The 14,032-nt window shown below is 36.8% G+C and overlaps 1 long non-coding RNA gene across 1 annotated transcript; it reads right to left on the bottom strand.

Moving 5' to 3' along the window:
- Nucleotides 1-10,083: 10,083 nt before the first annotated feature.
- Nucleotides 10,084-13,952, bottom strand: LOC113159641. The gene is made up of 3 exons (XR_003298633.1): nucleotides 13,782-13,952; nucleotides 10,322-10,416; nucleotides 10,084-10,206 (listed from the first exon to the last, which is right to left on the bottom strand). It is a non-coding gene; the product is annotated as an uncharacterized LOC113159641 (long non-coding RNA).
- Nucleotides 13,953-14,032: the final 80 nt, after the last annotated feature.

Here is a 14,032-nt window from a genome sequence, read left to right as displayed (position 1 = left end):
ATGAATCAACATTAGCAAAAGCAATATGCAGGATTCCATGAATATCTTTACTTTCTTTATACTGGGTTAAATACACACTTTACAGCTTGAGATTTACAGATCACAGGTGACAGCATGAGAATGAAAATGAATACTCGTGCTCTGAAAAGTATTGATTCGACAAAGCTGCCTTGAACACATCAAATAATACCTCAGCCCACTTTTTGAGCTATTTTCCGCTCAAATTCAACAATAAATCCACTAGCCAAAAATGGCTAGTGGTAACTGGTCTCTTGTAAGTTGAGGTATTTCACTCCCGTTTTCAGAGTTGCACAGATGTGGTTGGGGTGAATGAAGGAGTGTAGTGTGCAGAAATGACAACCCGCAGTCTTGATTTAAAGCTAAAAATCTCTTGCCTGTGTACATTTAATTGATATGTTACAGTGTATTTGTGACCAGTTGTTCCTCATCACAATTTGCAGCAGCTCATTTAATCCTAGTCAATATGAGTAGAATAAATGAAATAAAATGAAACTTCATTAGCTTGAACTTATTAAGTCATTGAGTTACTTGCTATCAGCCTGTGCTCTAGGATATATGAAATCACGTTGGTGTGCTCAGGCCCTGTGTGGGACAATCTGAATGATGTTAAACTAGCTGGTTCCAAATGTTATCTGTGGTCTCTATTGTTTTGCTATTTGGCACTATGCCAGATGTGAGTGCCAGTCCAAGTTTGCAACAGTAACACTGGGAAGTGGAACTTAGCAAAAGGTCACTTATCCTGCTGTGGCTTTAAATATGAGTGAATGTAATAGTTAAAGCAGTACTTTTAAAGGATTGAAAAACATTTAACAACATTTATGCTTGAACTGTGTGCCCTGAAGGATAACAGGAATGACCACACAGCATCAGGAATATAGGACAGCAAAGGTCACGAACCACATGGAACAACAGAACCATAAGTCATCACTAGACTTACGTTATTTAAACATAGATTTGATGACAACATTTCCTTCAAATTTGTTCTGCTACAAGCTGATAAAGTAGCAATAGTAATTACGTAGTAATTGTATGATTTTAGAAACCAGTAAAGTTAAAGGTTTCTGTGCAACTCCATTGAAAACATACCATTATTCATTATCACCAAACCTGTTCCAGGAGGGACCTTTATAAAGGTTTTCTGGGAGTCACCTGAGGGGTATATAAAAGAACTGTGAAAAGGCCCTTCAAGAAGTTCTAATTTTTATAATTAAAGTGCAGACTTACAAAGATATTGCATTACAGAGCTTGTTATTACCACCCCAGCCAGTGTAGCATGAAGATTTTGCACTTCCACAATAAGGCACAAGAGGTCAGAGCTCCACTGCAAATCTATGAAATACCTTGGCATTTAATCCACAGCTACACTGTACTGTATGCCAGACATGTACTATTCATCGTTATCATAAAGGCCATTGCCTGAAAGATGTCTGTTGAAATAAGTTTGCTTAAAACATCATTACAAATCCAATTAATAGTGTCATTAAACTGGATGAAAAGAGTGACAATATTGTATGAGTTGAAATCCTTTAATTTAAAGCCCACAGGTGGCTATCAGGTAGCAATCTAACATTTCAGTGATGTTTAAATAGATGTTAGGTGGAGGAAGGCACAGCTATGGGCTTTACTGACTGACATGTGCTGTACTATTATGTTACACTTACTGTAATTACCAGATTCATTGAAAAAGGTGAAGTACTTAATATGTTTGGCTGCGTAGTATGTCTAAATTTTGTTTGTTACCACGAATAATACTATATCAATCATGTAAAATCTGATAATGGCTGTACATTTTAAAATGCATTAAGGAGGCCAATCTTGATTCTTTTTTTTTAAACCTTTTGTCCATGTGACATGTATCGACAGTCCACGCACACAAAGAAAACATACCATCATTTATGCCATGAGAGGATCAACACGACCAGAGGAACTGGAATTTATCAGCTGATCAGTGAAATCCTTTGTATTTTCACTAGAGTTAAAAGTTAATGAGCATATTAGCCTCTGCAAATATACAAGGTTTAAAAAGTACATTTAATTGTCGCAACCAAACATTATTAATGACACATTTTGGTAAAAATATCAGACTTTTGTGTATGTGGGGCTTGTCATTGCTTTAGTCATAATGCCAATTTGTATGTAATTAAATATGCATAAAACAAACAGCTGTATCTTGTGTTATTTAAAAACAAGGTATAAAAGTTTAAAAAATGATGTGCAAGTAAGAAAAGTCACAGAATAGGTCCTCATCTGTGTTTTCAGTCCTGTCAAAATGTTTATGTTACGTAAAGACTTTTTTAATTTGCCAGTTCTTCGTTAGTCTTTGCAACAGAATACATGACAAACTAAATCAAAAGTAAAACCTAACAGGTAAAAAAATGCTTCTGTACGTTCGGAGTGAACAGTTACAAAGAAAGGCAATGTAGATGTGAAAGTTAGTCTGAGACAGTGTCAAGTCAAATCACGAATTGCAGTTCCTGTATCATAAACACTTTCTAAAATTAAAACACACGCTTACATAAGCTAGCAAAGTAACTACAGGGCCTTTCTAATATGTATTAGCTGCTTCACTCAGAAAACAATAACTTGTAAACTTATTGTCTTGGCTGGTGTTCTAGCTAGACAGTTATACAGACAGTTACATAAATCTCAACCAAACGACTCATTTTCATTTTATTTTTAACAAGTTATCTTATTCCATCTAACTGTAGAACTCAAATCTGTTTGTTGAATTTATTTTATTTACCTCTCACAGAGCTGTTTCTCAGGTATGTCAAATATCAGTAATTTGATTAGTCTTGTATATTGTACAATATACATTGTATTGTATAGTTTATTGTAAAGTTGCCTTTAAAGCTAAACATTTTGGGCCCATGTGTGTGCCACATATTAAACCCCCACAGGAGAATATGAATACTAGTATCCCCTTGAAGCTAATCTGTTGTCTCATAAAATGTCCTCCATTTGACACAACATCCCCGTTCTCTCCTCCATCATTGACGACATTGACACTGAGAGGATTACAAGGTAAATCAATAAACACGAATGACTTCATGAATGAGTGCAAGTCTTAGTGAGCTGTTGCCTTCACATCAGGTTGGGTCTATTTACCTGTGATACTAATCCACAGTGGGATCTCTAGAGGTCGTTCTCTAAAGTTAAGATTAGATGTCACCACGCTTAAAAATGAAAAACCACCTCACTGCTCTACAGCGCAAATCCACATTGTGTTGTGTCAATCATGATATCCACCCAAATAAATATCAGCTCTAAGTTAAAGCAGAGGGAAACTACAGCAAATATAAAATATATCAGTGTCATCTAACACTTAGTCTTAGCCTTAGTTGTAATTTAGATCCATTTTTTTTATTTAGCGCAATATCTTCATGTGTATTCTATTTTGCTCATACTGCACTATAAGTGATATTCTTCACTTCCTGCAACTTTAGCAACTTCATATTTTCATTTCCAGTTGGAAAGTAGATCTCTAACTTTCAGCAAATGGCATGGGACAAGAAGAGGCAAGACTGCCGACCAGACAGACGAGCGTTCCACTCTCCAGCTCTTAACAAGCATAGTAATACATCAGTCAAAAGCAATAATTTTACTATTAATGAAATTCCAATTTGCCTTCAGTGCATTTCACGTTGACATTTTCCACATTGCAACAGTGCTTTGATAAAGTTTTTAAAATGCAAAAACGCATCTAAGAGGCTAAAGACCAGCCCGGGTGTCAGTGTGCCTGGCAGAGGACTATGGTACTTAATTTTTATCGCCATGTGCCCGGGGCATTGAAAGCCTGAATGTTAACATTGGCTCCATTTTCATTATCATCATATGATTATGGATTTTACTGCATTTAGCTGATAATACAACTAGGAGCTCACCTTAAAAGAAGTTGCTCGAAGGTTTCATTTCTACCCAAATGAAATTTTCATTTGACAAACAAGTATAATTAGGCTGCACTTCTTGTTCAGTGTCAGTCTGTTTTCTGATTGAACTTAGACCAATTTGCTGCCACTAAATGAGTTTGAATAATTTCCATTCTGAATGTCTTGGGGACATTAGCTTTAGGAGTGCTAAGTGGCAGCATGCTTTTTGAAGTTGCTGATTATTTGATGCCACCCCTGTCTACCTATACATTTTTGGCTTACTTCAAAGTTGACAAGGAAAAAAAAGCTCCACATAGCCTACCTTGGAGTACAATGAAAATTTGAAAGTGTTTTTGGCCAGGTCTGGAAGGCAAAGTGAAAATTACTTTAATAAGTGTGTAATGCACTTCGTTAGCTTCAATGCTCTTTGCTTCTTCACTTCATTTCTTTCATGTGGCCACTTTTATTGGACTGAATAAGTGGATTTGTTTCTGTTGAAACTGTACACCTAATAACTAATATTGCAGTATCAGTTTCATTAAACCCACTAATTATAAATTAATATATTATGAATTGTCAGAAGCGCCATAGCTGGTTTTCACATAGGCTCTCTGTTATTGATAATATGACATTGTAATGTTTCATATCTAGCAAAGAACAAATGCCAAATCTGGCAACTGTTACACCATAGCTTTAGTCACATGAAATGTTTATTTCCCATACTACAATAACCACAAATATATCAGGAGACATGATTGTTGCAGATTACCTACTATAAATCAGTTTAAGCTTTTGCAGTCATTATTTGAGAACCATCAGTCCACTATGGCTGGCGGAGAAAAGTGGGGTTATTTTAATATTTTCCCCTACTGGATTTTGTAGTTGACCAAAAATAAGTAAGCAACAGCTATTTTAGTAGGGATAATCCATTCATCTTCAAAATAATATTGTTTACACAACATGTTTATTTCTCTCTTGAGCAAAACCAAAGAGAGAAATGGATTGAGACTGGGTGAGGGCAAATAAAAGAGAGGATCATAAATAAAGCTCAGTGTGGAACTGATGAGAGGAAAAGGGCGTTTTGACGCCCGTTAAGTGATTAAGTTTTTACTTTCCCAGCAATGATAAAAAGATAATTTATCAGAGTGCAAGAACTTGTCAGTGAAAGGCTGAATTACATTTCATAGCGTTTTATAAATAAGGAAGGCAAAGTGCAGCTGTAAGGTGTTTACAAGCTGGTGAGCTGACTCATCCCCAGATCTTCCAATAGCTTTAAATGTTTCTTCCAGACTTGCTTTTGATTTCAGTCAGTCAGCAAAATAACATGCCATTGAACCGTTTCACAATCATAAACATTTTAAAATACAAACTTTCTGTTAGTTAAGTACATGTATAGTCATATATCAAAACTGAAAAGAGTATTTTTAAAGAAACAAATCCTGCCCTATTAAATCATCAAATCTGCTTTCCATGCGTTTCAGGCATCCCAACACTACTAAAGAACTGTGTACCCAGAAACACAAGATCAATCCCTATCCTGTTTCCCAAAGTGGCACTAAATAATAGCGCTATACAAGAAGCAATGGTGGTCTCCAGTACAGACGACTACTGAACAAACATGACAAAGAGCTCAGAGACCACTACAAAGTGGAGATAATGCTGTGGAGTCGACTCAAAAGACAGAATTACTGTGGATCCAAGAGGATTGCAGCACATCTGTTATTCATTTGTCTTGTGCTCATTTTTACAAGAAAAGAAGCAACTTCAAACTACAAGTACAAGTTGACTACAATTCTATTCTCAAATCATCTGCTCAATGAACAGATGAAGAGGACATATAGCTTCAATAAAAAAGCTAGTAATAATTAAACTGTGTCTCATCACATTTTTTCTACATTTCTACACTGAATTAAAACATCATTGGTACATTATCAGTTTATTATTAGCACATACTCTATTGTGGCAATAAACTAGGGTTTTTATAACCATCTTTACTGTTTCCTTTTTTATAAACATTCACTGGCCACGTTCCTTTAAACATGGTGCCTGTAAGCTTTAAACTACGATGTGTCATGCACCATAAATTGTGTCAAAAATCTGTGGAAAAAAACCCTCTTAACACAACAGTATTAGGTGCACACAATTTTAAATGACATGGGGAAATTTTACGCATGATTTTAGTATAATTCTTTAAAATTTGTCTTTTGCTGCTTTTACATCTGCCATAATGATTACTAAGAGCTTCTTGAAGACAGGCTGCTGTGTGTTATTCTACCTGGTTTTCAGATGTTGGTGCCACGTGCCAGACTGGAAAAATCTTTAGAGGAGACTCAAAATGTCTCAACAGTAGGTAAATATTAGACAGATGCTGTGCCAAGTTGTACACCGAATCTGCATGATACTTTTAATGATAGAAATACTAGAATATTTTTAATAGTCAGCCATAATCTGAACTTTCATAATAATAATTGTACTGTTACATCACTCACCTTTGCTTTCCAACTAGGATGCAAACAAAAAGTTTAGAAGTAATTAGAATAAGTCAGAGATGATTTGTCATCTCCCCTGGTAAGGATTTCCAAAGATTAAATCTCTCTTAACTCACTCCACAAAAACAAACTGTGATAATACCAAAATCAGATTTTGGTATCTGCAGCCCACAGTTTACATCCCTGTCCATGAGAAAGCTGCTTAGCCTTGGCAGCTAGCTAGAACTGCTCCAGACGTAGCAGTGTACAAGAAACTGTGGAACCAAGCGGTCAGAGGCACAATTAATAAATAGGAAAAAACAATGCAAATAATTTATAGTCATAAAGACAGTTTAAGCAGCAATTTCATTATATCAATAAACTTGTTGATCATTTATGGTGGACGTTTACCTAGTTTCAACAATAATCGACATCTTTCTATTCAGATCTATGGCTAAATCCCAGGTGAGTGACAGGTGCCAGCTAGAGGGCTGTTAGGAGAGAGCGTTTATTGATATAACCGTGTTTTCCTCTCTTTGAGTGACTGATCTGCAAAGGTACACATAAAGGCCCTCCTTCAGCAATGTACACAGAGCACTTCGAGAGGAGTAAGTAAAAATGCCTCTCCCCCCTCCCTGCAACACTGAAAAGTGGATGCAGTGGGAGGCATGAGTGAGGGGGCGGGGGGACTCAAACAAACGTTGGAGAGTGGCAAGTTTGCCATGTGCCCATACCAACAAGCTCCTATCTCATTAACAAACTGCTGAAATAAAAGAGTGCTTTTTTGGCTCACAGCTATAAAAAAAATTATCATAGTGATGATGTTCCTCAGCCGTCAACAGAGCTGTGATAACGTTGTTTGATGATGACTTTCCCATGAATGTTAAGCAGCCGCCACGGCAGAGGAAAGGAGCTTATCAGCGCCTAATGCCCATCTCTAATTCCTGCCCTTCTTGAACTAGCCATTTTCTAACAGCGTTAACTGTCAAATTTACATCCCGTCTTAATGCCACTAAAGAGTACGGGGGATGAAGAGTAAATGACAGCAGTGTAATGAGGAAGGCAAGTCATTCCTTCTCCCACTTTCTCTCCCCCTCTCTTTTTCTAAGGAGAAAGAGATTTCCACAATATGGGGGATTTTTTTCCTCCACCTGTGCCATGATGGTATGATGGAGAGCTTACCTGTGAACTTGCTGCACTGCAGGTGCACATGAGCATAATTAGCAGCAAGTTCTTTTGTGGAGGAGTGAAATAGATTTTTTTAAGTGCTTCAAATAAATACACACTACTCTTTGAGCTATATAGTCTATCTAAGGTTACACTTCTACAGGAATTGATGGTAAAAGAGAAAATTAATACTTCTAACAAAGCCATCATTTATTATGCTAAAGATGAAGTGAATTTGTAGTGCAGTATGCCATGACTTGCCAATTTTGTCTAGACAAGATGGGTTAAATTTATAATTATTTAATTACAATTTATTCCAGCTGCTCTGTAGGTTTCTTGTTACCTGAGATACAGTTATATCCTCATCAAGTACTGGCCAACTAAAGGCTTTAGGAGTAGACAGACACTCCCAGTCTCTAATACATAAATTATTTTATGTGTTATATTATTAGTACCTGACCCCCGACCTGTCCAGGGTGTACCCTGTCCATGGCAGCTGGGATAGGCTCCAGCACTCTCACAACCCTTAACACGAAAAGCGATTAAGATACTGGATGAATGGATTATTAGTTCCTGGTGCTTTGTGCACAGAATGAAACAATACAATGAATTACATCTGTATTTTGATTCAGTATAACAAAGAATTTGTTATCTGGGAACTGACCACTTTCGTTTCCTCTTTTTAAATTGCCAATTGTGCATTAAGTCAATTAACAATGCTGAACTCTGTATTGCAGGAGACAATCACATGTGACATTCATATAAAATAATGTGAAAATTGCTAGAGGCTCACGGTGAAAACAAAATTAGTTTTGAATTGATTTTATATACATATGTAGGTATTTAGTAGTATATGTTTATTCAACCTTTTATCCCATGCTGTCTAGTGAAGAGCTGTCTAACTTTAATTCACATACTTTTTTCTCAATGCTGAGTGATTTATTTCTATTTCTATTTATTTCTACCATAAATCCATTGCACATCTCAGAGAATGTGCTCTTTTAATTTCCTAGGAAGGCTTTATATGTGTGCATGCTTCTGCATGTTTGATGCAAATGGGTTGAAAGTTTCTGCATATAATTTAAGATGGCATTTAAGACTACTACTGCAGATGTTATTATCCTAATTAATTCATCAGGTAATATTTCCCATTATTCCAAGGAATTATTTTACTGTATGTCAGGTTAGTTGGTGAATAGCTACAGTATGATGGCATATGCAATTTAGTTACTTTGCTTAGTGTAAATATGGAATTTGTTCATAGTTACAAGTTGGACTGATGAAAGATCGGTGCCACATAATTGTATACTTAAGACTCACGCAGGGAAAATTAATATTCAATATTCACTTCTCATTCTCACACAGGAATATTGGAATAAAGATAAATAATAGAAAGGTTGTACCTTCCATCTGTGCAGGCATAATCAACCGTGCAAGTGAACCTATGAATATGTAGTCTATTTCATCTGAGGGGTCAGACTCTGGTAGGGCAGGCCAGCCAAGATTAAATCTCAGCTCATCTGATTGGACCATATAAAGATTCAAACTGAGCTAATTTCATGCTGATCTGGTTGCCTCCAGTTAAACTATCCAAAAGCCAGAGGATATAATGATTTGGAAGGGAACCGACAACAGATAAATGGTGAAATGTATTTGAAGGGCTTTCTTATGTTTGAGAAGAAATATTTCAATTTAAATGTATCACTTTATCAGGGTAAGGTCCTCCATTTTCAAGCTCTGAGATTACACCAATTAAACATCAAATATCGTGAACAAACTGCACATGAACAAATGCCTTATGTGCCCATTTGAAGGCCGGCATTATGCTGTTGCATGATGCAGAGGCATCATGTTACAATCACATTTCACTAAATGTGTTAAGTACAGATGTAACCCAGCTTCACACTGTCTATTAAGGAAGTAATGGGAAGTATGTGATACAGAAATCATTCTTGGTTATTTATTTGTTGGTTGTAGTATTATAAAGTAAAGCAACTTTTTAGATTTTTTGTTGCAAATGAAAACTTGATATTTTATTCATATGATGTGTGTATCACAGTACAATACAACCATTCTGCAGTAATACTGCTTAATAACACTTTTCATTGTTATGTGAATGTCTGAGTAGATTGTGTATCTGCAGTATACTGTCATGTACCTAATACCACTTTAAACAGTATACTGTATTGTATGTTGTCTTTGTTAGCTATAAGAGTATATTTTATTTGTCAGCTGTTCAGTGCCTTTACGTGTCAGTAAAGTTCAATCTTATTTAATTCAGATTTTTAGGAAAGCCAATTTAGTACACTACACTGAAACTACTTTCTAAAATTGCGGCTTTTTTATTAAACAGTCAAACATTAATTTAAACTATTAAAAACTATTTAACTATTAACCCCCTATTAACAAAAGTAGAGAAATAAATCAAATAACCTTTGAATTCATCTAGTGAATGTTTTGACCCGACCGTATTTTATATACAAAACATAATGTATGTTCATATGGATAAACATTCTGCTGTTCCAGGTAAAATAGTACAAAATCAAACTCACATTTTATCAGCTAACAGCTGAAAGGTCACCTGACTCAGTCTGGGTAAACCAGGACACATCCGGGAGACACAGCACTGGTTTGTCTCCAACACCTCCCTCGCTCTGCAGTTTGTTGCTGCTGAACTCTGCCTGTGGGCACAATAGATTTGACACAAGAGTGCTGATGAATCTCATCACTTTAATGTGTTTATGCTTGCTAAGCCCTAAACGCTTATTGCTGTTCAATGGAGTGCTACAAAGTTACCTAATTTCCCCCCTGGTTGTCTCTCAGCACGCTGCCTCTCTCTGGATCTACTGGCAACACGGGTTCCCAATAACATGATGCACATACTCTGCAACCTGTGGAGGACAGAAGGCACGCTGTGTCTCAGTGATTTGTGTTATCAGGCAGAGAATAGACCTTGACAGAAATACAGTGAGCACAGATATTTCTGTTTTTTTTCACCTTAAATTCAGCCCATGACTGTCTCTTTCCCTCCACATTGATCCCTTTTTACAGTCTTTTCACAGTAAGTGCTTTAGTCTTATCTTCATTGCCCCCACCTCGCATGTCTCATATTCTAACCAATGAGACTGGCTGCCTATATGACAGCTAACACCCAGTATTAATTAAAATGTCATGCCTCCAAATCAATATTGTAAAACAGTTCAAACACAACTCGCCGCTACTGCTGTGATAAGTGCTTTTGGGTGACAGGTGAGTCCAAAGGAAAAGATGCAGGAGAATGGTATGATGGAATTATCCAGAGAGAACATGTAACATGAAAATTTATGACTCCCCTATGTGTTACTTCATCGCTCACAATTACAAATTATCCACACTGTCATGAAGTGTGCGGTGCTAAACTGACAGATCCATAAGTCAGCAGCAGCAGGCCAGGAGGCTCAATGCAAGAACTCTTTACACTTCAAATGTCTGACTGCAGTGCATTAAAAGTGACTAATATACACTCATTTGGGAAGGAGGCAGAGGGGGGATTTATCAGCACTACTAAAATACCTACAATGCACCTGATTATGTTCATGTTACCTCTACTGTGTTAGGACACAAAGGGATGCAGGTTATTACTAGACTGTGTTCAGTGGACCTCTGTTGCATAAGATACACGCTTTTCCCATGAAACATTTCCATGAATAAAGTCGATAAAAAACCAAGAACCACTGACGGTTTTTGCAATATTCCAACTATTATGAGTGACAAATAGTTTTGATTCAAAACTTTGTGAGAATGTACGTGTTCACACACCCTCAATGAAAGACATTGTTCAAAAGCAATGCTCGGGATATGGATAGAATGTGACAAATTCTGTCAGAGTAAATATGGTTTAATAAATGAATTAGCTTCATAAATAATGGCTGTAATGACATTTTAGGGGACAATAAGCCTAAGCGTTGTCAGGAAATAGTTGATGTATGAGTTTCATGCCTCAGCGGTTCCTCAAAATGAATAGGCTTGGGAAGATAGCAGGGGCCTGCAACCAGCCTATTTCCTCGAATTATCTACTTGTTGTCAATTTGCACAGTGGAATTACACATGCAAATTGAACTGCCTGCACAAACACCACTTGGAGATGATAAAAACAAATTAACAAAGGCTATAGAAGGAGGATTTATTTCACTGGCTAACCCAGGTCAAGCAATACATGTATTTTACGATTGTGTGTACCCAATTTTGGTGTAATTATATCAGCAAATTATTCTTTGTAATCTTATTATTTTTCCCCAACCTTCTCCTTACACACATAATTAACTTTCTGCATATGCCAACCAAAAAAAAAACAAAAAACGCAGGACTCTTGCTTCTGCATCGGAGAGTCACACAGTGCAATCAGATTTGGGGTTTATTCTTGATTCCTGAAATTCTGCAAAAGGTAAGAGGTCAACAGTTTAGTGACACTCTTTAGTGTAACCACTTGGTAAAGAAGCAGACACATCTACATAGCAGAAGTCACAATGTTAAAATCTATATAATCGCCTCTTAACATCATCCCTCATATTGGGGAGGAAATTAAGTGTCCCCGGACCTCCACGTTTGCTATTAGATATCTCATTTACTTTGTACACACAGTGCTAATCTGCACTAATGAATTCTGCCACACCAAGCCACATCGAGATGACTTAAAATTATTACCACTTCCACAGATATGCCTTTCCTCATTTGAGGCTCAATTTGGCTGGCTCGCAAAAACAGTCTGTCACAGTAAGATACTAATAATTAGGGTTTTAAGATGATTAGTTTATCTCTGTGCTCTTACAGTCCTGCCTCTTATCCACCATGGCCAAAACTTAATAAGAGGCTCTAAGTTTTAAACAGCCAACTCCAAATTACCAAGAAATGACGGAAATAATGAACTGGAGCGCATGCCAGGGAGAGAGACACAGAGAGCGAAGGAGAGGGATGGTGGGAAAGCTGAGAGACTTTAATTCAAGTGTGAAATAGAACACAAAGTCTAGTAATCAATAAGGAAATGATTCAGACCTGTAATGCCAAAATTGTTTAGTATTAACAGGAATTTACCTTCAAACGCTGCCATGCTCATCAACTTGTCACACATGTAATTAAAAGCATGGTAATGCGGAGTGAGTGATACCAGTTAATACAGTAGTTGCATATTTTAGAGGATGAGATACAGATTTTACATGTTCAAGATGACATTCAATATAGCATAAGCTTTATCAGCCCTGGTAAATATGCACTGCATTTTGCAAAGCTCAGTAATCAGTCATCATAGTAATCTGTTATCTTAGGGTACAGAGAGGTCAAAGAGGGTCACATTTTTCTGACCAAAATGTGTCTCAAGCACTGAATTTTAAAAGCTGGCACTGTATGTCTGCTCTGAGTTGAGCTCGTTTTCCTTATTGACCAGAAAGTTTCAGATTATTTATAAAGCGACCACAAAATAGTCACCAAATAGTTAAAAATGGCAAGCACAGGTTCCTAGTGATTATCATACATATTCTAGTATCCCCTTCTATGATTGAATAGCCAACCAACAGTCTCAAACAAAAACAGATCATTTTCTGGTCTATTCAACTTGACTATTTAAATTGAAAGAAATGCAGCAGATGCTCCAAACTGTTTCTGAATTATTTATTTAATAAACTGAACTGCTCAATCATCAAATTAGCCAAATAACCATCGGCCCATTTATTAATCAATTCACTGTGGTTTTACCTTCGCTTTTTATGCCTTAAAAATAATTTGCCATTTTAAACACAAGTATTATGCATAAAAGACACTGCACAATACTAATGTTTAACTTGAAATAACTTTACTTCTTCCAGAAACATCTCTCCTTATAATAAAGTCTAAGCACCTAGGCTGGCTTTTAAGGCAGGCCTGTATACATTGGGGTTAACTGTCTTACTTTTTATTCTATCTACATTCATATAACACGTAAAATGCAGGCTATAATTTATGTAGATTATTGACTTTGCAATAAGATGCAACCAAAAGAAAGCCTAATGTGAATGAGTGTGAAAGAGCAATTTTAAGGCTAGATGTGCCTGTGCCAGTGCCAGGGGCTATACAAGATTTGCATGCTAATCATTCTAATAATAATGTAATGCCCAAAGCACTTTGCGAACCATTGGTCATAGACGGACGCTTATCTCGCCAGGAACATGACACAAACACAGCTGACGCTAGGTTAACATTTAAATGACTCCTGGTAATTCACGGACCTGTCAGTAGCACGGCTCACCTCAATTAGAAATGCTCCACAACAGCCTGCGCTCTACTCTACTGTACCCCAAAGTAGTCCGGTGGTTTGGACTGCTATAAATCCCTAAATGCGTTTTACACGTCTATTCTTTCAGATTTAAATGTCATTAAACAGAAACGTCGGCACCTAAACAGCACTAAGCTAGGCTACTCGGAGTACTGTCTTTAACTGCGACCTGTTCTGTTACTAAAAACAGCCAATAGGAGCGTGTGTTTCATCTTCGTGCTCTG

Source organism: Anabas testudineus, chromosome 15, assembly GCF_900324465.2.
Source record: "Anabas testudineus chromosome 15, fAnaTes1.2, whole genome shotgun sequence".
In the NCBI taxonomy this organism is placed as follows: Eukaryota; Metazoa; Chordata; class Actinopteri; order Anabantiformes; family Anabantidae; genus Anabas; species Anabas testudineus.
The sequence above is the reverse complement of the archived record's forward strand: the minus strand, read 5'-3'. Positions and strand labels throughout refer to the sequence as shown.